The sequence below is a fragment of the Ursus americanus genome, chromosome 2 (genome assembly GCF_024610735.1).
Source record: "Ursus americanus isolate L20-20 chromosome 2, mUrsAme1.1.p, whole genome shotgun sequence".
Lineage (NCBI taxonomy): Eukaryota > Metazoa > Chordata > Mammalia > Carnivora > Ursidae > Ursus > Ursus americanus.
Window position 1 is genome coordinate 79,096,098 of NC_142128.1, and position 27,526 is coordinate 79,123,623.

Here is a 27,526-nt window from a genome sequence, read left to right on the forward strand (position 1 = left end):
TGGAAAGAAGATGCTGGCGGCGCTTACTTAAGAGTTATGGTTAAAGGGGCAGGAACTGAGACCTGGAAAATCTCCAGTGAGGTGTCAGGGGGGGCTACTGACACCACATGGACTGAGAAGGGGTGGAATCATGGCTGAGGATGAAGTCAAATATGGGCTTGGAGTCAAGGAGGCTGGAGCGCGGTCAGAAGCAGCGAGCAGGACAAGATCGCTGACCAGCGCGAACGTAAGGGTAAGCAGATTCCCATGGGCTACTTCACGGCATAGGTCATTGTCACCGTAGCTCTCGGAGGGAGGTACTTTACATATGAGAACACTGGGATCCAGAGAGGTTAGGTCACACTGCTGGGGGCAATGCCTACGTTTAAACACGGATGGTCCGATTTCAGAGTCCATCCTATACCCACCATGGTGTATGGCCTAGCCTCTATGTATAGCCCAAACGGAAAAGATATATATCGTGGGACTATGAATTTTCTCCTGGTAGTTGAATAACAGGCAACTTGAAGTTAACATACTGCTCTTTATTTCCCTATTCTCTACTTTAGGACCAAAATATCTCAAAGATCATTGGGAAAAGAAGCTAAAACGTGCTTCACGTGGAAGGAAAGAAGCCAAGATTTGGTTAATAAAGAAAACTTGTCCTTTCGGGAGCAGAGGAGCCTAGGAGGCCGGAAGCTGGCCTGAGGGTCTGAGTGGCAGCCAGGACTGGTCCCAAGGCTGTTCAGATCAGATTTCGTTGCTGTCTGTGACTGGGATACACCTTTTATCTGCAACTATTCAGCTCTTCCCAGACGATGCCCTTCCAAGGCTGAGGATGATTCCCAAGGTTGGACCTTTGAGAGTAGGAGAGGGCTGGTGGGGTGGGGTGGGGTGGGGTGGGGTGGGGTGGCGGGGTGATGAGCCGGGAGCAGTGTCTCTCCGGGGCTGACCTGATCAGAGCATCAGGTTCTGCACTTCTCTCCTTAGTACCATCTGATCATGTATGTTTGATCCCCGGCTGCCAAATTCAGTCATCTCCACCCCCACTCAGAAGGGCCTGGTGACAGGTTAGTTTTCAGTTGCAACAAAATTAGGGAGACACGGTGAAGTTTCCTAAAAGTTGGTGTGTTATGAATAACCTGCTTTAACAGAAAGAGGCATAGCTGGGAGTCTGCCAGACCTCAGTTAAAACCCTAGGTCTGCTACTTATCAGCTGTGAGACCATGGGCAATTTATTTAACCACTTCGGTCCTCAGTTTCCTCACCTGTAAAATGCAAGATGCTAGTTACAAAGATTAGATTGGCTCAGTATAAAATAAAAATAATAATTATTATTTTTATTATTATACTATTCTATTAATAATATTACTATATATTACTAATAGCATATATAATTAATAATAATTATTATTATTAATTAAATTTTTATACTATACTATTGTATTATTACTATCATCAGCGACAGTGATAACATCAGATTCCACATCACGGTAGAAGACCCATTCCTACCACCTCTGGGAAGTTGCCAAGTTGCTACAGAAATGATCTGACAACGGACTCCAATATATTATTGAAATGACATTCTCCAACTCCAGGGGCTGAGGAGCTTGTTGCTGCCACAGAACCCCCTGTAGGCCAGTCTTTAGAGTGTCACTTACACCAGTTTGGAAGTAATCTGCTTGCTCGCCCTTCCAGCAAAGGATGTCATGATCAGCTAATGGAAAGTGACAAGAAGGGATATAATGAATGAGAGGGAGTTAAAGTTTGGGTTAAAAAAAAAAAAAAAGAGCCTTGTTCTTTTGGGGAATGCACAATGCTAAGCATACCATGTTAAATCGTGCGTGTCAAATAATGGACTAATTAAGAATCTTCATCCAGTTTTTTTTTTTCACATCTCATTTTTGTTGTCCTTTCGTCGATGTATTTTCAAATTAGCTCTTAGCTCTTTAAATAAGTACCGAGGGGAAAGAAAAAGGGGGGAAAAAAAAAACTTGTCCATCAGAGAAGAAAAAGATAAATGTAAAAGGAAATGCACCAGGAATGGAGATGAGGGCTTTGCAGGATATGTTGGGAAGTTTTATAATCATAGCAGCAACTTCTTGAATAATGGAATTTAATAACATATAATAAACTATGATCTAGGAGAACTCTGATTCAATCCCACTAATTGTTTGAGCCAGTGAAATGAAGGCAAAGTTTATCGTGCCAACATGCTGCTAATACCACCGAACACCGCAGGGGACAGACAATTGTTCCCAGCTGCCTACCTCCTCACACCCAGAGGGCACATGGTCGCTGCCCTCCAAACACCAGGCTGAATCCCCAACTTTCAATAGCAGTCCTAGTTCTAGGACTTTAAAGTCACAGAAATGTAATTTTTGCAATCAACAAACTATTGTATGAAGCTGAGAACAGAGGGGTAACTAGATACAAAGCCTCCAATTAGATTATAAAAAATAATAACCAATATGCTTCCACACTAATGCCAAAAAGTACAAAAACCTATAATAAATCTAATTGAGCACATGATCATAAGCACTGTTTTTCTACCTACATAGTTCTGCTACATTAAGGTATTCTCCAAATAGAGAAACACATTTTTTTCATTGTTATTGAAAAGGGTGCGCTTTTTTCCTTTTTAATTTGGATCGTTTTACCAATGTCAAAAAATGGGAAGGTATAATGAAGAAAAATGATTTTCTCTGTCATTACTCATTGATTATGTTGAAGCATAAAAATGAAGGAAGGAATTGCAGCAATTATCTGGATAATTCAGATCTCCCCCAAAAGATTAGAGGTCTCTAATAAAAACATATTGTTTTTGCCTGAATTATTCAGATAATAGCCTTAGTTTTCACTTTTAGTGTGGACCAGGCTATTGATGAAAAATCTTTTGTAATCATTTAAAAGGGCTTTTTTTAGGTTTCTCTGACAATTCAGAGTATGATTTCTTTGTACATAAACTTTAGTGTACCTCAAAAATACAATCTAAAATTCTAGAGAACATTTTGCAAAGCAACTATTTAAATTACTAAATCTAAATCTAAAACAAAAACAAAACCCCACCACCAACAACAACAAATGTGAAAAATAGGTATTCCCTTCCCTTTCCCAAAGAGGTCCATGAAATCTTGGTTACTTTGAGGGGCAAAAAGGAGAGTGAAATACCTCTGTAAACTGATAGTCTAAAAACAGGAAAATTAGTCTTGGGCCACGGCTGTGAGCAGCTAATAAAGAAAACATCGTTAGAAGAGATTAAGGTTCAAATCAAGGTCAGAAAAGAGACTGGTTGAGGAAAACTGCCATGTCCCATTGCATGGCAGTTTAAGTGAGCCAGTTTCCCCCGAATCAGTCTTAGGTTGAAAAATTACACTGTTGGGGTTAATAAAAAGGCTGGGCATTTGTTTGGACTGAGACTTCAATTAAAATGTTATTTGGGGCAGCCAGAGCTAATGTCTTGCTTAGAGGTAAACTGAACTGCCTTTTAAGAGGTTGGGGGGAAAAAAAGAAGAAGCAGAAGAAGAAAAAAAAGACCACCTAATCTGTCAAAGACCCTGAATAACTGGCAGGAAGAATTGTGTTTGCTGGACCTGTGCCCAGCTCAGCAGTGAGCATTCTTAAGGGTTTTGTGACATCATCTGGGGCAGCCGAGGTTTTCGGAGTTTGTGATTGTTGCACTGGGTAAGGAATCCACTGTTCAGCTGAGCCTTCTTTGAGACAAAGAAAAAAATCTGGGTGGTGTAATATGCCAAGGTTTGGGCTTGGTTTTTTGTTTTTGTTTTCGTTTTTGTTTTGTTTTTTAATGCCACAAAAGAGGTGGGACCAAGAATTCCGGGTTTTGGTCTCATGATTCTAGCCCAGAAACAAAAATTGATGAATACAGTTAATTGAATTTCTCAGTCCATACCAATTTGCCCACAGTTAAACAAAACCACCAAAGTTTGCTTTCATTTCACTTCTTTAGGGTAAATGAAAATCCACCCTGAATAAGCTCCTTCTCTATATTCGCTCCTATATTCCACAGAGATTCATTAAACATGTTTACTCTGGCCAGCATCGGGCATACCTTGGTCAACAAAGCAGACACATTTTCCAGCCTTTATGAGGCTTATAGCTTGAGGGAAGGGAGAGCAGTCAATACATAGAAAGATAAGTAAATATGTAATTACAAACTGCTGAGATTGAAGGAAACAGTGTGAAGCTGGAAATATAGTCCATTTCTTTCCAATTTTTTTCCCCAAACTCCTGAGCAGCAACGATGGGAAGACCTCTGACTAGTGCATGGGATGGTTGGGGAGCTGGTTAATGGCAGATATAAACTGTATGATTTTCTGTTGGGGAGTCTGGGATCTGGTCGTGGAGATAAACAGTGTGATACACAGAGAGAAAGGGGTGGGACAGACAAAACAGCGGGGATTAGAGCCAAAATGAACTTAGAGGATGGACTTTGATTTTTTTTTTTTTTCTGTCCAAAGAGTGATGCGAACAAAGCAATGGACTCCTATAAAAGTGCAGAAACAGAAAGGGCCCCTGGGGGAGGGAAAGACATTGTTTCATGGGAGAAGTGGGGCCAGGTGACCGCACAATCGAAAAGGTGTGCTAGGGTCCACAGAAGAGAATGGGAGCCATTCTGATTGTGCATTTCCTTCCTGCTGTGCAATTTTTTTTTAACCAAGACTGGAGAATGGACTCAATTTGTCTGACTCTCAATTCACACTGAGCCCCAAGGTCAAGTTCTCTCGTTCAAACTAAAGAAGAAAATTGTGAGAGCATGAATTCCCCTCCTCCCCCACGCCACCCAAATTAAAACAAAATAAAGCTAATAGAATATGTTTGGTCTTCAGAATATTCCTTAAGAAGACAAGGTTGGTTGAAAGAAAAGTGGCAGACCGTGCCTTAAGCCTGAGCCCCACAGCGGCATCGTGCAAAATGGGAAGATAACGCTTTGAAAGGAAAATGCCAAAAATGAGATCATTGCAACGGGAACAAGGGAACCAGCAAGCTGAGAAGTAACACAATATCATGACTACCACGTCTGTCCAAGTTGTGGCAAAATCTGCCAAGCCCAGATTGACTTCATTAGTCACTTAGACGCACAGAGATCACAGAAAAAAATTCTCCTCCTCCTCACTGAGAAATAGTTGATCATTGGCATAAATAGAAACTGATTAGAACATCAATTCTTCCAAGCATAAATATTTCATTCACCAACCAGTTGCTATTTTGCCCGTGGCAATTAAGAAAGAAAATGGGCAATGCTACCACACAAAAGGTGTCATTATAGTCAACTTTAACAGGGAGTTAGGTTTGACATGGATTCCTACCAAATGTGGGGTGAACAAACAGACTACAATGTCCCAGATAAGGTCAGGGAACTTGGGGAGAAGCAAGCATAGCTATATTAGCCTTATTCAACCCTTCACTCCTTCAGGTCTACTTGAACCAACATGATTTTCATTCAGCAAATATTCGTCAGGTACTTTCTCGATGCCAGGCATGTGTTGGGCCTTCGCAATTCTGCACTGAGCAAGACAACCACACGCTTGCCCTCTTATCCTTCCCAACTTGCCTTCAGCCCTCTCTGTCTCCTTACCCAGCTTAACCATTTTCCAGAGCCTTTATCACGGCCTGACATCATATCCCATCTCTAGTCGTTTCTCGCTCACCGCCTCACTTACAAGCTCCACGGGCAGACTCTGTCTTTCTGTGTGGCATTCCCAACATCTAGGCCACATCAAGGGCTCAGAGAATATTTGTTAGATGAATAAGGCTTACGTTCCAATCATTTATTTCAGTTATGGTGAGCAGAATAAAAGAAATCTCTAGGTGGTATGAGCCTGTATCATTCGAGTGTCTAACCTAGGAAATGAGGGAGCCCTTTCCTGAGCAAATGACTTTGAAGCGGGCCCCTCAAGCGAGGAGTTCGTCTGGAAGAAGGGTTGGGGGGACCTTGCGCGCCCGCGCACGAGCCGCAGCATGTACAAGGGCGCCAGGGGCACTGAAATAGCAGGAGCAAGGCCAGGGACATGGAGACACGGGGAGGGTGGGCAGTTCCAGGAGATGAGGCAGGAGCCCAGGACGGGAGCCAGATTATGCAAAGTCTTGTCAGGCACATTCAGGATTTTGGACTTTATCCTAAGAGCAATGCGAAGAGCTTTAGGCAGTGACATGATCACAATTCCCAATTCATGAATCTCTTTAATAAGCACAAAAGCAAGCGTTTAAATCTGAGCGCTCTGAAACTGACGAGGCGTCAGAAATGACTAGAATATTTCAGCATGTGGAGAAGAGGGAAGTATGAAGAGGACCTAGTCGTGTTTACTAGGTGTATACCAGAGGCGCCACATTATAACAGGCCACAGCAAACAGATGGGAGTCTTGGGTTGGTTGTTGGTTGGTTTTTAGGAGACTGTAATCTAGCTACAGAAAGGCAATGAACACCCGTGGAAAACTTCAAGGAAACTGAGAAATCACAAATGAACAAGTCTGCCTGTCTCTTGCCTGTGTTGAGGCCACCACAGCCACATCAGGCCCTTCCTGGTCTGACGGGACAAACGTTGCCTCCTCTTCCTCCACCAGGCCTCCCCCGGCGCTCTGAACCCCACAGTAAGAGCCCACGACCAGCTCGCCAAGCACAGAAGCAGCGTGTCTCCTCCAGGGCGTGCCCAAGCTACCTGTCATCCCATCCCTCACTCCACCATCACGGGGTCTCCTGACACACTGCTGGCGTCTCACCCAGGACCCGGCACCAGGACATGACACGTGGTCGGTGCCCAGCAAATATTTGTTGGATTCATACTAGAGTGTGCTGCGATGTCACTTTCTTACACCTCTGCAGCGAACATTTACGGAGTGCCCACTGTGTCCGCAATATTGAGGCCTTTTCATGCATTCTCACTTAATCTCCACAACAATCTCATGAGGCACATATTATTATGCCCAGTTGGCAGACAAGGAAACCAAGGCTCAGAGAGGTACAGTGACTTGCTTACGATTTCCCTCACGATGCGATAGGGACACGCACTTCTGTTCCTCTCCTAAACCCATGGTGGGATTAATTAACTAGGCTTATGCTCGCCTTCTCCCTGAAGGCTTCCTAGATACTCCCAGCTTCCATGAAGCTAAGCCTTGGGGCTCCTAAAGTATTTTGTGTCAACATGTATTCGTAACAATCCGACCTAATGTCTTCCCAACCAGCCTGTGACGGCCTCAGATGGGTCTTACTTATCATTATCATCAGTGTGAGCACGGTGTCTGGCACATGATACAGCAGTAGATTAATATTTGTTCAAGAATAAATGGATGAACAAACCCAAAGGCGATCTAATATAAATTCTAAATTCGCCCTTTAAGCAGCTCATTAAGAAAATACATTATACACAAATCCTAACGGATACATTGAAGAATGAGCATTCGTGTTAACAAAAATTCAACACCACCTATCCTTTCCCCTGCTTCCACCCACCACAATGTTCCTTTATGTACTGGTTTCTCTGGAAAATCTGGTTTATTTTCAAAATTAGAGATACCAATATTGTACCATGACATATAGAGAGAAAAGGGAATCATGAAGACATTTATATGACTACACATGAGTCATGGGTCCACGCATAAGCTGAGAGGACATGTAGTTGAGGAGCAAGCAGAAAAGGGAATTATTCATTATCACCTGATTTTCCCTCAGAAGTATCGAAAAAACCGTATTTCATTTAAAAAGGAAGGAAGATGAGAGATATTGCTTTTTAAACTTGGGATATTCCCCATAGAAATACTTAACACACAAAAGCTAAACTATTCCAAACCAACCACAACTCAGAAGTTGGAATCTCCCCGACGAGATTACTACAGTAGAAACAACATGTTTGTTGGCTCATAACAGACCTGTCACCTAACAATTCATAATAGGGGGTCTGAGGGAAATAACTCACCCATTGTGAAGTCAATGTTCAAATCAATATCCCTTGGGGAGAAAAATATTGCTCATTGATGGAGATTGATTTTTCTTTTTCTTGAGAAATTCTCAAGGGGTAAACAACATTTTTTTTCATAGTGAATGTAACTAAACATGCCAATGTCAAGGTCTACATCTCCCTATTCTCATTAATATGATACTCAAAAATCATTAGTGTAATTATAAATGCCTTTCCACCTGTTGAAAATAGACTCCAGTTTTTCTTTAAAATCTCATTATAATATCCAAGCTACATAACCACACAGACAACTTCCTGTATGTCCTCTGCGTTACTTAACAGCGCTCTTATAGGCGAGACAATATTTTTCCATATTTTAAAACAATAAAAAGTTAACATAAAGCCCAAGAAATCCGGGTCCTAGTTTGTTTACCTACAAATTTAACAACCAGTTTTGAAAAAAAATTTCTCACTGCTTTTCTTCTTACCATTCCCATTCCCACTTGTACCCCCAAGTGGTCACAGCAACATTGAATCTGACCGCTTACCAACCACCTTCATGAGAGCGAGATGTTTTAATGGACAAACAGAAAAAGAAGGCTAGGTCTAATTTGTTTTATATTTAACATGTTGCTTCAAGCTGGTGAATCGCCTAGATTTATTTATAAGGCTGTGGTAGATTATATTTTTTTAAATCAGAGATTGCCTTCTTAGGCCAAATGCGTGACCAAAAGAAAGCTTGCCTTCTACCCTTTTGAAACTCAGAAGTTGCATAAGAAAGGACAGATGGATGATTTGGGGAAAAAAGAAATGTCATTCAATTAATGTTTGTTGAAAAGGGTGTCACAGATCATTGGCAGAATTTCCACTCATTGGCAACTCCCCCAAGCAGCCAACGATTAGTTGAGCACCCAGACTACTGAGTTCTATTAGGAGAGGAGAATGATGTGTTGGTGATCACAGAGGCCGAGCTGTGGAACCAACAGAAGTGGAAATGGATGAACCATCTTTGACATGCAGGAATCACACCACTGATACCTTAGGAGCCAAACATTCAATTTTTGCTATTTTTCTCCTGGGCTGGAGATGGATTCATATCAAGCCACATTTTTATACCCCATTTCCCCCGTGTCTAAAAGAACATACTTCTCAAAAGGCCTGAATAGACAAAACTAGGGGAAAAGCTCATGGACTGGCATCCAGTCATGACCTACAGCTTGACCTTAGGAGAAATTCAAACCACACTTAATATGCTGGTTTTTCTCATCTCATAGTATAACTACCACTAGATGCTGTACAGAACAGCGCAAAGCGAAGACAAAAACAAAAACATGAAATTAAAAACCATTTAAGGGGCGCCTGGGTGGCACAGCAGTTAAGCGTCTGCCTTCGGCTCAGGGCGTGATCCCGGCGTTATGAGATCGAGCCCCACATCAGGCTCCTCTGCTGGGAGCCTGCTTCTTCCTCTCCCACTCCCCCTGCTTGTGTTCCCTCTCTCGCTGGCTGTCTCTGTCTCTGTCGAATAAATAAATAAAATCTTTAAAAAAAAAAAAAACCATTTAAGACCTAAGCCCCTCTGCCTAAAAATTTACTTCAGTCTTCTACTTATTTAAACTAGAAAATTAGGGGCGCCTGGGTGGCACAGCGGTTAAGCGTCTGCCTTCGGCTCAGGGCGTGATCCCGGCGTTATGGGATCGAACCCCACATCAGGCTCCTTTGCTGGGAGCCTGCTTCTTCCTCTCCCACCCCCCCGCTTGTGTTCCCTCTCTCGCTGGTTGTCTCTATCTCTATCGAATAAATAAATAAAATCTTTAAAAAAATAAATAAATAAAACTAGAAAATTATTGTCATGCTTTGGTAGGGCTACGTGGTTGCTTATCACTCAAGAGGCATTTCTGCTTTTATCACACATCGAGGAGATGTTGACATTGAGAAACTAAGACTAGGACTATCTACAGACACGGGGAATAAACTACGAAAATGAGCAAACCACTGTGATGAGCAAAGCAGGAAAGAAAAGATATGGTCCTCTAGGAAAACTGAGGTAGTAACGAGCACAACACATCTGGGACTTGATTCAAGCTGTCCTGGAACCAGAATGGTGCTCCAAACTGCTTTAAACACAACACAGACACACACACGCTGAGGTTTTTAAAAGTGGAATCTGCAGAAGTTATCCAAAAGAGTGAGCCTAGGAAAAGAATTCTCTGGCAGGCCCAGACAGGACTTTACCCCTCTTAGGGGTGATCCATGAGTGGGGTCTGTCAAAAGGTTCCATCTAACCCTCCCACTGAAGCAGGGTTCTGGACGTGTCAGCGGGATTTGGCTGACTGGACCATTAATGGAGCTTCGGTTAATTATTGACTGATTAGGGATTTACCTTATCTTTCCATCGGCAGTTGGCTCAGGACTCAACGGGAAGCAATTCAGAACCAGCGTGAACCTACCCACGTGTTTTTGTGTGTTTGTTGCTGTCGTTTTTTCTAAATTCTCCTTTGGGTCACTTTAGCTTGTTTTTTCCCTATAAATCGCATTCAGGTTAGAATGGCCAGTCCTTACAAGTGCTTGGGTATCTTCGAGAGGACTGGAAACGAAAGGGGCTGGGTCTAAGTGCAGGGACAGACGCCCTGAGAACTGCTGCCTTTTGCAAGACTTCGGCTTATTGGTGCAGGTTTCCGCTCAAAGCCTCTGGGACAAAAGCAAGGCCTTTTTGTCTCTAAAAGTGCTGGTGATGCTCTGCTCCTACAGGACGATCAGCCCCCTCCCCGGCAAGGCGGCCCGTCCTCTCTGCTGAAGGCCTCTTGGCAGAGCCAGGGAATCAGCACGGGCAGCCCAGGCCCAGCTGCCCCAGATAAGAGGTGGCCCGTGTTAATGTACAGGCTTCCTCTGCACCTCAGCAGGGCCTTCCTTTTCCAAACAGTCTCCCTTTAATGTTGGCGAATGTTGTTTTTCCATTGACTCAACATCTCGCCTCTGGTGGTAGGCCAGTGGGGAAAGTTGGAGCGGGGGAGGGAGGAGAAAGGTGGGAGAGAGCCATGCCAAAGCCAGAGAGAGAGGGACGCTCCGCCACATTTCCAAACACACTAGACACCTGCTTTGGAAAGACAGTGACTGAGCCTAAAATTCTTGCTTCCTCTTGATTTCGATCAGCCTTTTGTTCCCCTGCAGGGCCCCCGTCCCCATGACACTGCTCCCTTGAGCAGAAGTTATTTTGATGTGGAAACCAGTGTGAATCCTACAGTCTTATCTGTTCCATTGGATCTCTCAAATAAGAGAGTTATTGGGGTGCGCAGAAGAGGGAAAAGAAATTCTAAGAAAGAGATGAAAAGAGAAGATGGAAACCAAGCAGGTGAGGGGAAAGAAGTTAGAAATGAGCAAAGAAAGGGAAAGTGAGGGGAAAAAAAAAATCAGAAGCCTGGAAATAAAAGGCAAACAGGAGAGGATGAAAGGTTAAAAAACAAGAAAGAACTAAAGGAGAAAGGGGAGAGGCAAAGGACTGTTGAAAAATAAAATCTGAAATGAGAGTGTTTCCCCAGAAGCTTGGGGTTTCCAGCCACAGGACAGCCTGACCCTGGGTTGGGGATGGAGGGCAGTCCCCTCCGGGGCTTCTCTGAGCCACTGGAGGTCAAAGGGCATCTTCAAAACCAAATCTTGATTAGAGCCTGCTAAATGTTTTGACTTGAAGGAGACACGCAGGATTAAAAAGCAAAATAGAGCAGCATGGGTAAGAAAGAAACAGGAAAAGAAAGAAAATTAAAAAAAAAAAACCTCACGGGAGACACAAAGGGAATGATAGAAAACACTTCTGAATCAGCTAGCCATCTACTAACAAGCTGCAAAGATTTCCAATGACAAGTTGTCACTTTAGTTTAGTGAAACTGAAGCAGTACTTATCCCCTTTCCTGTGCTTAATCTCTCCCTGCGTGCCACGAAAACATGCTACCACGTTTAATAGGATTAGTTTCGTTCACTTTCTCCCCCCACCCCTTTTATTTTTTACAATTCTATTTTCAGCAATACGGGGATCCTTGAATTCATCGGCTTCCTGCAGTGCACAGCAAAACCTGGCATGCATGGTCTTTACCCTTTTAAAGACTCTATTTGAATCTGAAGAATGTAATTTGACTATTTGGTACCTTTTCTCCCCAATGAATTACTTGCTCCTCATGGAAATCTCCATAGCTTAGAAGGTGGGGGAGGGGGTGTTGATGGTAAAAGGGTCGGGACAGAAGCGGGGCTAGGAAAAAGCTGACAAAGCAGAGGTTATGTGCCCTAGGAGAAACTGTTCTAGCTGTGACTGCAGGCAAACTTGAGAGCCAGTTCTGACTGCAAATTACTGGCTTTGTGGCCTTGAGCAAGCGGGGAAACCCTCCCCAGTCTCAGTCTAGGCATCCATACAGTGGGGAGAATTGTTATCAGGGCTGTTGAGAGAACTACGTGCAATAGATTTTATTTCTTCCCTTCTAAGTTTCACTTTTTCTCCTAATGTATTATGTTCCTGAAATCAGTGTGCCTTACAATCCATTGTACATTTAAAGTCATCATATTTGGTTTTTCTCTCAAAGACCATCTTTAAATTGATAGTGTGTCTTATCATCAATGGGATTTGAGAATTTAAAAATGGCAGCACTGGGTGTAAAGCATCTGGCACAGTTGTACCATTGGAAGTGCTCAATAAATGTTGAATTACCTATCGTTGCTTATTACTATGTCTATTTGCCTCCTTCTGAATTCTCACTGAAAGACCACTGGGATATTGAGAGGAGGAGGTGTGGACACTTTTGCCCCTTATCCAGATTCTTCTAGACTTGTCCTCCTAATTGAAGTTTCAGAAACCCAACTAAATCAAACATATAACTACCCACCCATGTTGGCTAAGACCCCAAATCCTCCAGTCCACTCTGCTCCCTCAACAGGGTCACCAACTGCCATTCTGAGCAATGTGTTGCAAACATGAGCTATCTGTTGAATTGTATTATTCCATTTTCCTGGAGTCAACTTTGGGTTATGCACCCCCTCCTGCCCTCGGCCTGCTCCCCCCAGGCACTACCAGCAGATTAGCACGGAGGAGATGAAGGGGTGAGGGTGTCATATCTGTGAGGGCAAAGGAGAAGGCACAGGGGGACGTGGGGTGAGGGGAGCAACGCGAGGCCTAGAGTAGGGATGGAGGCACAGGAGGGGAAGCCCTGCTGGGGGCAAAGGGCTGTGACTGCAGACAGAGAGGGGAGCAGGGAGCAGGGTGCTGCCACTCTACACCAGCCAGCCCCCACACCCCCAGGGGAGACCCAGTGGTGCTGATCCCAGCCTCGCAAGCAGGGTCCCAGGCCTTCCGGTCCAGCCTGAAGGAGCAAGCGAGCCAGCAGCTTCCAAAGTCTCAGCGGGCTAGTGAGGGTCTGAGGAAGCCTAGTCGCTGTACCCTTCACCCTGGCTTGAGCAAAGGTCACATGTAGCCGCCAGACTTTTTCTGCTGCCTCCCCTTTGGCCTTCCAGACACACTTCCATGCACCAGTCAGACCCCAATGAGCCACCTCACAGGGGAACTGGTGCCCCTTGCCTCCTTCCAGTCACAGACACCTCCACTGCACTCTTCCCCTAACTCCGCTCCCTTGAACCCCGGGACCTCTCCAACTCACACTCTGCAGGGCATACTCTCTCCTCTCCTCCATGCACTGCCCTCCCACCCTCACCAATGCTCTCCCCCTACCCATCCCTGGCCCCTCCAAACTCTGCCCCCACCCCTCACTCTACCCCTCTCAGCCTCTGCCCCCTGACCCCACCATCTCTCCACCAGAATCTCAAGTATAGGTCAAAGTGCTCCTTCTACCCTGGGAGTGAGAAGTCAGTGTCACCTGTCTCCCTACAGCTTGGCCCCAGGTGTGTGTTTTTCTGTGGTTGTCTTGAAGTTCTTTGTTTTGTACCCTAGAGTTTCAGCCACTTCCCCCAGGTCCAGAGAGCACAAATCTTCCACACTTGCCCAGAGATTTCCACAAACCCTAGGAAGACAGGCATCTAGGGGTGATGCTTGAACTCTCTCTCATTCAGGGAGTGCCTCCTCCCAACCCCTGGGTTCATTCACTATAGATGCCCCAAGCTGGCCATCTGTCCCTTATCCCAGCCCAGGAAACACCCTGATTACTTATCTCAAGCTTTTGGAGGGCACCAGCAAATACCTTCTTGGGGATGTATAATTAGCTACTCACAGCCATCTCCAGTTCTAAAACTGTCAGCCTTCTTGATGTTTCTCTGCTCATTCAGCCCATTCCCTTTCTCTGGCTTTCTTCCCCTCACACTACTGCAGAATCACAGCTGCCTGGGGATGGCACCTTCCCGCCTATCTTTCTTTGCCCTCTCACAGTTCTCTTTGGCTGGGCCCCCTATTAATGATATTGGGGCGTGCTTATGTTCATTGGTTTTGAAAAGAATTTCATGAAGGGTTGTAGTCTACTTCACAGAGATTTAGGGGAGTTGTTCATTCAGACATGTAAATTCATACCATAGCTGAGACACATTTGTCTTAGTTTTACCTAAGATTGTTGACTTTTTTTTTTCCTTCTTGTTGTTCCCTTCTTGAACACAACTTTTTGTCCTGTGGTTTCCTTTTTCTGATGGGCAGCTTCTGTAGGAAAGGTCTGCCATCTACAAAGCAGGGAAGGTGAAAGAACCAAAAAAAGAAAGAAAGAAAAAAAGCAGACTTCAGATCAGTAAAAGATTCCTGTCTGCCACGATGAACAGGTCTAGGTCCAAGAGCATAGACCCTAGCTTCCAAATATGCACTAATTCTACCATTTATGCCCTAAAAGGTGAGAGGTGTGCACATAAAGGGCCCAAAGTAGCAGCTATGTGAATGCTAAAATGTGCATACGTGTTCAGATCAAATGACCATCCAGGTAGCTTCATCAAAATATTCGGGGGCGGGAGTTCTGTATAAAAGGAGTACGGATGGGTGCCCGTGTGCAGAGCACACACTTGTAGACAAAACAGGTTCACTGAGCACCAATCAAGCGCTGAACAATTCTACTTATGTAAAACTCACTACAACTCTGTAAGTTGGATATTACCCCCACTTAACAGATGAAAAGAACTGAGGCTCAGACAGATTAAGAAACACACCTACGGTCAGAGTCAGTATCTGAGCAGTAATTGGAAACACAGCATGACCCCCAGATGCCCAGGTCCTCCCACTGATTGCCTAGCTGGGATGGGCCCAGAAATCTTTGTTTTTGAAAAGCTCCCTTGGTGATTCTTGATTACCTGCCACTCTTCGGAACCACTGCTCCGCATCAAACCATCCCGCTATCCCTGTCACCAGTCTGGCCTCTGAGCAGCCTTCTCCACGTTGGATAAAACATTTAAAACATATTTAAATAGCAATTTCGAAAAACTCTGCAGCATATGGATTTTCCTTTTGATCTCAAAATGATGACAAACAGACACTTAGATGCTTCATAAAAGAAATATCACCAGAAAAATTATAGAAATCTGGCTTTCAACTTTGTCTTGCTCTAATTTAAACAAAATGCAACTTTGCAGAGTTACTCTCTCTCTCCCCCCAAATAAATCCAAACGGGGAGCTCCCTTCTCTTTTCTTCTGTGCCCGGCCTACACCTCTTTATCTCTAGCCCGCTCCTGAATAAAAGCCTAGTAAGATGGACAGGAAGGATAACTTAAGTCCTATCACCCAAAATCACCAAACCCCACCAAAAATCAAGCACCTCCTGGGAATTCACACTCTGGAGTCTAAAGAGTAAAGAAAGGAGAAGCTGAAGTAACGGCCTAATGTCCTTAGATTAACTGACAAAAGAAAGGGGGTGGACAGGAGGGGGGTTTCCATCCCTTAAAACGCCCCCGCCCCTCCTTGGGTCCCCGGGGAGGCCCCCCTAGCCCCGGTGGAGCGCGTCCCCGGGTGCGGGCGCGCCGCCGCCGGAACGGCCCCGCAGCAACAGGCGGGAGGCGGGCGGGGAGGGGGGTTGGGCCGCGGGGCCGCTTGGGCCCTGCGGCGTCGGATGGTCCCTACGCCGCGCAGCGCGGGGAGCAGGTGGCTGCCTTCTGCGCCCGGCGTGCGCCCAGCGCGGGCCAGCGGAGCTGGGCTCCGGCCCCGGAGGTGGCGAGGGCCGCGGGGCCCCGGCGGGGCGAGCCGGACCCTCGCCTGGGGGCCCGCGCGGGCCGGAGGGGCGTGCCCTCTGCTCGGAGCGCCGGGCCGCCGCCGCAGCATCTCGCGCTCGCGGTCTCCGGGCCGAGAGGCCGCGACACCTAGCGCGGGGCCGCGGCGAGGAAGGAAGGGCCGGGAGGGAGGAGGAGACCGGGAGGAAGCCGCCGGCCCGGCAGCCCCGCTCCCGCCGGGTGCCAGAAGAGGCGACTCCCAGCCTTCCCTCCCAACCCGAAACTTTTCCAACCCACGCAGGCGTATTCCTCACGGGTTTCGGCGACCGGAGTCGCCGTCAGGGAGAGGCTCGGCAAACACACGCGTCCCCCGACACGCGGGCGGAGGTACACAAGGCACACCGGGAGGGACCGGGCCGCGGGGGGAGGTGGCTGGGGCCGCGAAGGCAGCAGGCGGCCGCACAGCCTAAAGGGACTCCCCAGGTGCAAGAAGCAGAGCTTGAAAACCTGCAGAAGCTCGGGAGTGTGGCGGTGCTCGGAGGCTTTGCGTAACTTTGCCCACTGCGCCCCCGCGTGCAGAGGCGTCCCCTCGCACTCATACCCTCACCCCACCCTGCTCCCCCTCAGCTGCGGCCCCGAGCCTGCCTTTGTATTTCGGTGACTGGGAAAGACCTGCTAATCTGAGCCAAAGAAGGAGGGATGTACATTGCGAACATTCCACCCCGTGGTACCCCCAGATACCGAGGGAGAGCGTCCGGTTCTCCCCGAAAGCGTTCCCTCCGCTTCCCTCTGCCCTTGGGTCTTCAGCTTCTTTACTGCTGTGGACTGAAGAAGGTAAAGCTCAACCCGATCGATGCCAACGTTTTTCTGAAAGCACGACCTCTCCAAATCCTAGCCCCCTAAAGAGCCAGGTGGGGTTGGAGAAAGGCACGCTATTTCGGGGTGGGGGGGGGGCAACAGCACCCCTCCGGAGGCGCGCACTCGGCCTGGCGGACGCCTTGCCGGGCTCAGGGCGGCCGGGCGGAGTGGCTGGATTATGTAAGTAACAGCCCTCCATGTGCTCACCACCATCTGTTAATATCTTGATATTGGAAAGTTCGGTGCCTGAGGCAAAGCCAGGGTTGGCGGCGCAGAGCTCCCAGCCTACTCTTCTGTACTCCGGGACAGGGAATGTACCTCCCTTCGATTGTTTTCGCCCACTTCCCTAAAATCGAGTTAGTAGTGTGCCCCTTCCCTCACTGACAACCAACCTCGCAGGTGTGTGTTTGTGGATGAAGGGTGATTTTCTTGGAGGTCACTTTATTGTAATGAATCCTTTCGATGAATTTATATTTTTGTGACAATTCTAGTTTCCTTTAGGCATTGTGGTGGACCCTTCTTTGGGATGGAAGCTTTATTACTTTAAAAAAATGACTTTTTCCGCCAGCACTCCAGCCCTAAATTCTTGTAAGGGTTATATTTCAACTTCTTTGGAGCGCTTGGCCTCTGTTTACTTTGAAAGCTGTTGGTTAAACAAACATCACTCGGGAGGCTTCTAAGCAGTGAGGTTCCCAGGAGAGAAACGCCGCAGCTGCTACTTGCTACTGATCTCGTGGCATTTCACTTTTCTCCTCATTCAGAACAGATCCAGGTTGGGCTTGGCGTCACACTGGGCACAGGGGATGGGTGTGTAGGGGGATGAGAGAATGGCGGTCAGTCCGCTTCTAGACAGCGGCAAGCAGGCCGGCCTGCACCCTGGAGTTGGTTTTTCTTTCTTTCTCTTCCCCTCTTCAGGGTGGTGGTGATGGTGGAGAGTGGATGGTTTTGTGTGTGTTTGTGTGTCCAGGCAGGGATCTTCTGCACCTTTCTCCCGAAATCCACGCCTACGTTGGCCTCTCTGCTGCTCTGGTTGAAATTCCCACAATTGATTTGTTTAGGATCTGACGGTGGTTCTTTGTAAGGTTTTACATTTCTTATATGCAGTCTTCCCTTCTACTTTCATCTAAGGGCTTTGAAAGAACAGTGGAAGGGGGCCGAAATACACCGAGGAAATGTCAAGGCAAAGTGTGTTTAACCCCGAACCAGATGCATAAGTGATAACTGCAAGAGTTTGACTAAGAACTCACAGCATATCCCCCCTTCCCATAATTAACTAAATGCAGTCTGCATGGATGAGGTTTGTTGGAAGACCGGTAGGAACTTGTATTAACTTTTAAGTTATTGGGGTTGTGTTGCCAATGGGCGGAGGAAGGGGATGACCCTAGGCTTGGCCGCTGGTTTCAGAGATGGATCCAATATCTAGGCGACTTCTCGGCTCCGACCTGACTGATCGTTTCTCTCCTATCAGCAAACAAACCGGGAGTCGCCAGAGATAGGGGGCTCGGGCCTCACGCCTTGCTCTAGGGCGGCCCAAGACCTGGGAGAGCGCCGCAGCTTGGGCAAGAGAGGTTGCCAGGAGCCCGGCCTGTACGTCGCCCCGACAGTAGGGTACAGGACAGGGCTCCGCGTACGTAGCTCACGGAGCTGGGCTACGGACCGAGCTCGCTTGCCCAGAGTCGCGCGCGCTCCTATTTCAACCAGCCGTTTCTTGCGCCCTAATGCGGGCTGCGAACTGCCGCGGCAGAGCGTGGCGAGCCGCGAGCCTCCGCTGCGTTGGCTGGGGGCGGGGGGGAGCTTCCTTGTCTGCCAAGCGGGTTACCCCGACTTCCATTCAGGCCTGCCTTCCCCCGGGAGTGACAGAGGGCTTACTGGGGTTCGCAGTTAACTTTTCCTGCCGCAGGTTCCCGGGCGCAGAGTGTGCAAAACGTGCATCCGAGCGCTAGGTGCAATTGACATAACTTGTGGCTAAAGTTCAAGCCATTTCCGTCCAGATTCTGAATCTTTTCTCTCTCTCGGCTCCCTTTCTTCCCCCTTCTTCCCCTCCTCCTTCCCTGCCTTCCTTCCTTTTAAATGTCAAACTGAGCATATGGTTTTAAGGTGTGGAGGGCATATATCCTTTACTCCTACCAGTTTATTTGGGGGTTGGCGCGAACATGTACAAACTGGGATACTTAAAGAAAATAATAGGACGGAAAAGAAGAAAGGAAGTAGCCTTGATCCATTCACAGAACCCACATTTCCGCGCTCAATACACCCGCTTACCTCGAAAGGACCCAACCAATAGAAGCATTATTCCATCCTGCATCTAATGGGCACGTTGATAGATTATTTCTGTTCCCAGCCTAAACTGTCACATCCCGATTATAACACTTGATACAATAGCCGATCATTGGAAGTGTGAGTGGTATGTTTGTGTGCCTCTGTGTGGTTTCTGTAACCGTGTGGAGGGAGTGTCTGGGGGCGGCAAAAAGGGAGGAACGAAGGCTAGGGATGCTCAGACAAGCCTCTTTTCTTATCCCTGATACCTACCCTGGCCAGCCTGATTTTTTTTCTTCTTTTCAATGTTTGAATCCCGTGCCAAAAGTTTCCTACAGGGTATAGTTTCAGGCATGTTACCATCTCTATTCTTATTAAAAGAGAAGACTTCAGTTTGATGAATTTGAGGCTGAAATTGTAAACGTCCTAGGAAAGGTGTGTGTGTGTGTGTGTGTGTGTGTGTTTCAGAAGATGGGGTAGTTGTCAGCCAGTGTACTTGTAACACACCTCATAAACACTCTGTCGTCCCAATCAACGTCATTCAACCTTTGATCTGCCTGAATTCGAGGAACATACGAAAAATACTTGTCCCCATCCTACCTAAAAACGGAGTGTCTAATCGACTAGGTATGAATGTTTCTGCTTCGCAGCCCTTGTAAGTCCTGGCTTTTATGGGATCTTTAGGTCATAAACGCGGTTGCTTTATTAAAAGCCGTTTACCGTGCCCGGTGAAAGACACGTTCTGGCTGCGGCTAGAAATGCCCTTTAGCATTTGTAACTTGCAAACCCCCAAGGAGCTCTTTAAGAGCCACATTATCTAAAGAAATCTTGCTGGTTATTTTTCATCCAGGAAATGTCAAACCAAAGTGAATTTTCTATAGCTTTATGTTGAAACCCGAAATTTAAGCGTTTGAAATTTCTTCCCTAATAAACTTTAAAGTTTGTTCCCCAGGCGTCAAAATTGTGTACTCCTATATGAACCCTGTCTCTTTGGTCATTCTGGGGTGAGTGAGTTAGTAAGGGGTAATTGCGAGGTAATGTTTGCAACATCACCCCCCCCCCAAAGGCTGCTGTACCTACAATCCAAATAACCAAGGGCAAATACTCTTCTTCCTAATAATTTTCACGGGAGATTAACTGGAACTCAGCCAATACCGGTCTGCTACCAGATGCAGCGGAGCCCAAGTGAAACCTCTGGCACCCATTATCTTAATCCCAAACCTACCTGTATTTTATTGTCCACCTCGCCTTTAAAAGGAAGCAAGGGTGACACGTATTCTTGATACTATCTATGATCATTTAAAAGGTGGAACGATTTGAGCTACCCCACTCCCTCCTCCTATACCACCCCACCCCTAAAACCCCACTTTTTCTCCAGTATACTTTTCCGTGCCTCCCTCCACCCAAGTCCGTTCCACGCTCGGCCACTCGGGGAACTGGATCAGCTGTATCTGGGAAAGGAAAGGGGGGGGGGGGAAGGACCTGCGTCCTGGACGAGCTAGTGTGAGCCGAGCGCCGCTCGCGCCGTTGCCCGCTTTGCACAGTGCCCGCAGATGGCTCGCTCCGGCCCCGGCGCGGCGATCCCGTCGCCCCGAAGCGGTGGCAGGGCGGGGGCGGGGGTGGGGGCCGGGGATGGAGGCGGGGGAGGGGGAGCGCGGGGCCCCTCTCCCCTCCTCTCCTCCCAGCCCCTCACCCCCCACCCCTTTTATATTTTTTTTTTCCTCCCAAGTTCTCTTGCCTCGCTATCCCCCCTTGAATCCGAAGGCGCCTCGCGATTGGGTGCTGGGGCCGGGTACGTCAGTCAGACTGTGACGTGCAGTCTTCCTGTTTCCTTCAGCTGTGTCTTAAAGTAAATCTTGTTGTGGAGCGGAGCCCTCAGCTGAGGGAGCGCTCTGAAATAATACACCATTGCAGCCGGGGAAGCGCAGCGGCGCAAAAGAGCTCTCGCCGGGCCGCCCGCTCCCTCTCCGCTCGGCTCCTCTCCGCCGCTCCTCTCTTCTTCGCCCCTTTCTCTCCTCTCTTCTCTCCGCTCCTCCCTGCTCTCCTCTGCCTCCTCTTCTTCCTTCTCTTCTCTCCTCTCCTCTCCTCTCCTCTCCTCTCCTCTCCTCTCCTCTCCTCTCCTCCCCTCCCACCCTTCCCTCCGTCCCCTCTCCCTCGCCCGCTCGCCCCGCTCGCTCGCTTGCGCACACTCACCGGCCCCGGTCCAATTATCACATTCATCACCCGCAAGACACCGCCGCGTGTGTGCGCGCGCGTGTTCTCCTCTCCCTGCCGGCAAAACCACGCTCGGTCCCACTGCCCTCTGCACCGCGTAAGTATCGTCTCCCCCTCGCCAGTCCCCTCCCCTTTTCCAGAATCACTTGTCCTGGCTTGTTCTTGAATGAGAAGAAAAGAAAAGAGACTCCCATTACTCATACCCGTGTAAACATTTTTTTTTTCCAGGAGAAAATGGTGTTATTTAAATGAATCATAATAAAATAGCCTCTAAACAGTTTCTAAGCAGGAGCCTCCGTGGAACTCAGCGCTCCGCTCCTCCCAGTTCCTAAGAGTAAGTGATCCGCTTGGCTTTTATTTCTTTCTCTTTCCTGCTGGTGGCTGGGGTGGTGGTGGCGATGGGGGGGGGGGGCGGGGGAGGCTGATACTGCTGGACTTGTCGCTGATCTTGTCACCTTTTGTGTACTGTTTCTGGGCTCTGAGGAGGCGTTTGCTTCCTTTCCTTCTTTCTCCTGCCCTCTCTTCTCGGGAGAGAGGACCGCGAGGGGGACCGGGTCGCTTTTTGTTCGCCTGGATCCCTGCTTTCCGCCAAGCCTCATCCTTCCCGTCTCCCCCGGTTAAAACTCCTGGGCTAGTCCCCTCGTCCTTTCTCTTTGTCTTGTTTATTATAGCTGCCTTTCTTCCAGGCTCTTCCAATTTGCTTGTCATTTGCATACCTTTCACTTCTCCTTTTTAACCCCAGCAGAGGGCTGGGGAGTAGGGAGGAGGGGAGAGGGAGGAGGAGGGCGCTCTGTTACTTTCCTCGCAAAACGCTGTCGAAGCCGAAATGTTGAAATCAGGGTTGGAGCGGTGGAGAGATGGTCCCGGGAAACCAGCGCCGCACCCCTCTCCCGAGCTCGGAGGAGCCAGGGCTAGGTCAAGTTGAGTTGGGTAAGGCGGCGGCGAGAGCCTCAGGAGGTGGGGTGGTGGAGGGATGGGGCCCGAGCGCCGCAGGGGGACCGAGCGATCGCGGTGCGGGTGGGGGTAGGGGATGTTCTTGGGCTGCGGATCTGCGAGGCGAAGACTCTCGCAGACCTCGCTAGCAGTCTGTGCTGTCGGGGCTGCTCCGATCTGGTCTTGTCTGGGTGGCACCTGCAGTTCTGCCCCAGTTCGGAGGTCTGGGGAGTGAGGAGAACAGAGGTGAGGGTAATTGTTACTGGGAAGAATGGTGAGGAGGGCGGGAAGAGCTGCTATCTTGGCCGAACAGATTAGGAGGGGTACGGGGGGGGGGGCGTTGGCGGGGAGACATCACCCAAAGTCCAGTTTAACAAGTTGTTGGTTCTTCTGGCGGGCCAGCCACTTACTCCTGCTAAAACTGAACGTTGGTGGAAAGTGTGGATTGGAGTTGGGGGGGCGTGGAATGGCGGGAGGGAGGTAAAGGGGGAGTCGCTTTCGAGAGAGACTCACACGTCTCCCGCCACTTCTCAGCTTTTTTCGGAAGTTGAGAGCCCTCCAGGCTGGCAGAGAAGGAGGAGGAGGAGGGGTTGGGCGATAGTCTTAAATAGCCCAAGGAGGCAGGTTGGAGTGTGAAACTGCTGTTCTTGGCAATCCAGAACCCTGCTCCGCCTGGGGGAAGGCTGGGAACTCACCTGCTTGCTTTTATTTTTCCAAGAAGGTCTGTGTTGTCTCCTTGAGCTTATAAAAACAGTGCAAGCACAGGGTGGCCTTCTCCCAAAGTCAAGGCTATAAGTGTCTTCTCTTGTTCTCTCTCCCTTTCTCTTTCTCCCTCTGCCCCCCCTTCCCTCACCCCCTTCCTTCCACCCTCCTTCCCTCCCACCTATAACCTCCCTTACAAAAAAATAATTTCCTTTCCTAAACTAGGTAGGCAGAGGTCTATTAGTAGAACGCTGTGCATGGGCAGGGCCTGACAGGTGTGTTGTGTCAAGAAAGACAGGTGCAAATTTCCTCTGTGTCTGTGTGTGTCTGTACGGTTCCAGACCACAATGCGTGCTCCAGGCTTGCCGAGGTTTATGAATTTATGGGTGCCCTGGTTAATAGGATTGTCCGGGCTAATGGGAACTGGGCTGTTGTTATGGTTTGAGCCCTGCCATGTGAGTTCTTTGCTTGGGGGGTGGGGGGCGAGTTGGTTTGTGTTTGTTTATTTTTCTTAAGGATGTTGGCAGGCTGCTGCTGAGGCTGTGTCCCAGACTTCTGTCTGCCAGGCGGCTGAAAGTACCCCCACTTCAGGCAGCAGGTGGAGGGAGATTGACTTTCCCTTTGCTTGCCTCTCTAGTTTATGCCTATCTCCCAGGTCTGTGGTGCCGAAGGGGGGTGGGTGAGAGCCGTCTTTTGTGTGCCTGTGTGTTTTGGGCAGCAATGGGTGGTGTGTGTAACTGCCAAGAATACCAAAGTCATTTGAAAGTGTTACTGTTGTTAAAGCTTATCTTTTTAGCATGCTTTCTCCCTGCCCAGAAAGAAGAGGTATGTGCCTAAACTCTTTCAAGTCATATGTTAAATACTCTCATAAAGTAGAATGAGCCTGTCATTGTACCAGACATGTGCCAGATGTCCTAGTTATTACTTTGATGGAGAAGGAAAATCTCAAGTACGTGAGAGGTAACTGCGCTTTTTTATTTGATGCAAGATGCAGGCAGTCAGCTCTGTGAAGAGTTTCTTGCAAGAACTTCTGAGTATTTTCAGAATGAAATGGGCTGTGTGTGGTGAGGAGGGAAAGGAGGAACATTCCGGTTAACCGAATATGCTACGACATGGACCTGTCTATATAATGGCAAAATAAGGGAAGGGAAGGACTGTGGCTGGATGTTGAGGGAAGATGCTGAGAATTCAATGTAAGCACTATAGCTGGATTATTCAAACTCGACCTTTTAAGTTTTTCTTTAAGCAGGCTACTTCTTGTGTTACATAGAAATAGGTTAGATGGCGAACGGTTTCGTTGGTTGGTTTTGCTGTTTGGGTGATGATCATTGTTTCCTGAAAATGAGACAGTGCGTGTGTTTACTCTTTAGCCTCAACTGATCAAGCCCCCCCCCCCCCCAGGACCTTCCTTGGATGCCTTCGAAGTTTTTTCATGTCCTCTACGGATATATGTCCATTTGCTTTATTTTTAATAGAGGTTATGTGCGCTTGGTACTTACTGATATTTTTATGTGTCCATTATGCCGAATTCTGTTTAGTTTAATTACTACCTTGTGGGGAAAAAAAGTCATGCATACATAACATGCATCTTTGTTCTCACTTTATTCATTTCCTAGCATGGTTCCTCTATAAGTACCACTTGCAATCTTAAAACGTAAGCGAGCTGCCAGGGTTGCTCTTCATTTGTTCAAAGTGCAAATAGGCCTTTTTTTGGTGAATTTCTTATATGGTTTCAGGGATTGTCTTGCATTTTCATCTGGTAATATAAGGAATTTTTAGGTTTAGGATTAACAAAGAAATTATAAACTGTTACTGGTTTTATAATATGAAGATGGGTTGTGCGTGATGTGTTACTATTACTGGATTCTAATTAAGCACCTGTATAAACTGGAAAGGACACATACATAAGGAGTTTCTCAAACCTTACCGCCTAGTGTCCTCTAAAGCTTCAAAGGACATTTAGAGTGTTTCAGTGTTTTACAAAAAGAAAAAAGCGTAAGTGTTTTTTTCTTGAGATCATTTCTTTTATTTACTAATTTGGTGAATTACTGCTGTTTAAATGAGTACAAATGAATCTTTTCGGCATGTCTCAGAAAATATTCTGTGCTCGTTTTGCAGGTGAAAAGTGTATGGAATTTTTGATAGGATGGAGGAATTTTCAGTGAAATGGTTGTGATTTGAGAATTCTATTATGATAGGAAATTTTGAAGCCTGATATAAGATTTGACAATACAATCTTAGTTGTAGTATTAACTTGTGTCAAGTGGGTTCTTCAAACTAAACATAAAACGCTTTCTTAACCTTACAATAAGCAGAAACCTGTCTGAAGGAAAAGTTGCTAATTAGCAGAAATGAACTCTTGAGCACAGTGAAGAGGGCAGCTTAGTGATGTGGTGGGGTTGGTGGGGGGTACCTCAATCAAATCATCTCATTTTTCCCCCTTGAATTACTGATTTTCAGATGGATTTAAAATGTTCTTTGTTAGTGATAGTCCACTTGAAATTTCATAACCAGGTTGACCAAGTAGATTAGAGGCCCATTCAGAAGCTTTCTGTAAGAAGTAAAGTATAGGCTTGAGCAATTTCTTCGAATAATTTTATCCACAAAGACAGATAATCTAAGTAATCCAAACAGGAAACCATGCCAACCTTACACTTTGCCCTGTCTCATGAAAGATTTGTCTGAACTATTTGGATCATTACCATAATGAACACTTCTTTGTCCAGAATCTGGACACCAGATAGATCTGGTAAAAGTTGTGCTCCCCTCCCCCAAATAACTTCTTTATTAAAGCAGAGCACTTAACCACTTTCTACTTCACACACTGCAGTGTTCCTTTGAAATTCTTCACTGAACATTCTTTTCTAACATGAAGCCCCCAGGTTCCTTAGGATTCTCCATGTTATATTATCTGACATTCTTCAGATAATTCAGATTTTAATAAATCTTTTGAAGTAGTTGAAATCTGACTTGATTATACCCGGATGTGGATTCTTATCTCTTTCTGGGAGGAATCTGCTATGTCAAGATATTTATCGTATAGGAATTATTAAAGCATTTGTGTAGTAAGATACCAAATGTATGACAAAATATTGAACCCTAACAATATTCGATATGGGTTTTCACACCAATTAAAGAGGAGTTTACAGGAATAGAAAATGTGTATCCAAACGATAGTCCATTTGGGTTCAAATTCTCTATCAGTATTTTTTTCTGCGTACTTGCTGATATTAATGTTCACAAGTGCTGAGCAAAAGGATTCCTGTTGCCTGGTTAAACCCAAAATTAATGTTAAGATTAAGATATAATAAAAGTCAATAATAATTCTATTGAAACATTGTGGCTTAGTACAGATATTGAGAAATAAAGGAATTTTTACAAATCTTAATGAACAGGTTGGTATCAGTCATAAAGTCAGTGCACAGCATTCTCTAAATTCTGAATTGGGAAATCCATGGAAGCACCTTTAAAAGTGTTTTCAAGTGACTTAATTTCTATTAGAGTCTTTAACAATGCATTTCTTATGTGGTAAATATGTTCACATATGGATCTTGTTTATGAATCAAGATGCTAATGAAGTATTACGTCAACCAGTTATAATTACTTAATCTCCTCTTTTGCCTCCATGGGTTATGGTCCCAGTGTGTACTACTGCTATACCTTTAGTTCTAAGTTTTAGGTCTTAGCTATACGGAGAGATGGATTTATTTGTGCCTGTTAATATAATGCTTTATCTTAGTGGAATATAGAATTTTTCCTATTTGTGTTGTCCTATTTGTTACGTCTCAGCTGGACATTTGACAAGACCTGAAAGTATTTAAATTCTCTTAGCCCCAAACAGAAAGCAAATCATTATCTAATCTAAAAATGATCACTGGTTAAAAGAGGGTTGCAAAAATCAGTTTCGTTTGGCGAATTTGAAGGAAGTTACAGGCTGTTTTGTTCTTGAAAGACCCAACAAGCGTGTTGAATTAACACGTACTGTCCACGGAAGATGACAGGTTCATGTCTTTCCACCTTAGGAAGAACACAGCCCTCTTCTTGGCTTGGGCATGAGACAGGGATGCAGCTGTTGGTACCTAGTCTAGCTGAGAGGAAGTGCAGTTGACGCAGAGGTAAATGGCAGTTGGGAAAGGAAGGATGCCTGGGGATGACCTTGTGCTCATCTCTTACACCAGCCTGTCACTTCTGAGCCTCTGTTGCAGAGATGCTCTTCCCCTGGCAAGGATGGGTAGGAGGAAAATCCAGACTGAGTGTTAAGATGAACAGAGGAAGAAAAAGAAAGTTTGTTCAACGTTTTGATGGGAGACTCATGTGTTTTTCAGGTGATATTAAAGAGAAAAGGATTTGCACATAAAAAGAAAAGAGGTAAAATTTTTAAATAATGGCAATGAACTCTATTTTTGGAAAGCTGATAGACACACAAAAAAGTCCTCCTTGCAAAGACCTACCCTCAGTGTACAAGTCTTTCTGGGCTTTGAAATAATTCATCCCTCTTATTGTTTGTCTTGGTCTTTTTCTTTTTCTCACCTGATGGCTACACTGGATTTATCCGATCTAATGTGTCAGTG

General features: G+C 46.5%; 1 protein-coding gene and 1 long non-coding RNA gene across 11 annotated transcripts in view; one reads left to right on the forward strand and one right to left on the reverse strand.

Annotated features, from left to right (window-relative positions):
- LOC123776183 (uncharacterized) overlaps positions 1 to 21,395 on the reverse strand; it is a 150,236-nt gene extending 128,841 nt beyond the window's left edge. For 2 of the 3 annotated variants that reach the window (XR_015722624.1, XR_006775294.2), the window contains exon 1: positions 21,300 to 21,395. This is a non-coding gene — a long non-coding RNA (uncharacterized LOC123776183). Of the gene's footprint in view, positions 1 to 14,416; positions 14,529 to 21,299 lie in introns of all 3 variants that reach the window. The other variant, XR_015722625.1, reaches the window with a different exon arrangement.
- Positions 16,172 to 27,526, forward strand: part of PROX1 (prospero homeobox 1) — a 56,996-nt gene continuing 45,641 nt past the window's right edge. For 2 of the 8 annotated variants that reach the window (XM_045771983.2, XM_045771989.2), the window contains exons 1-2: positions 21,279 to 21,417; positions 21,549 to 21,654. The gene's annotated coding sequence lies outside the window, so the exon portion shown is untranslated. Of the gene's footprint in view, positions 16,380 to 21,278; positions 21,418 to 21,548; positions 21,655 to 21,683; positions 22,251 to 22,399; positions 22,500 to 22,594; positions 22,975 to 24,350; positions 27,324 to 27,526 lie in introns of those variants that run through there. The other 6 variants (XM_087858122.1, XM_045771984.2, XM_045771986.2 and 3 more) reach the window with 6 other exon arrangements.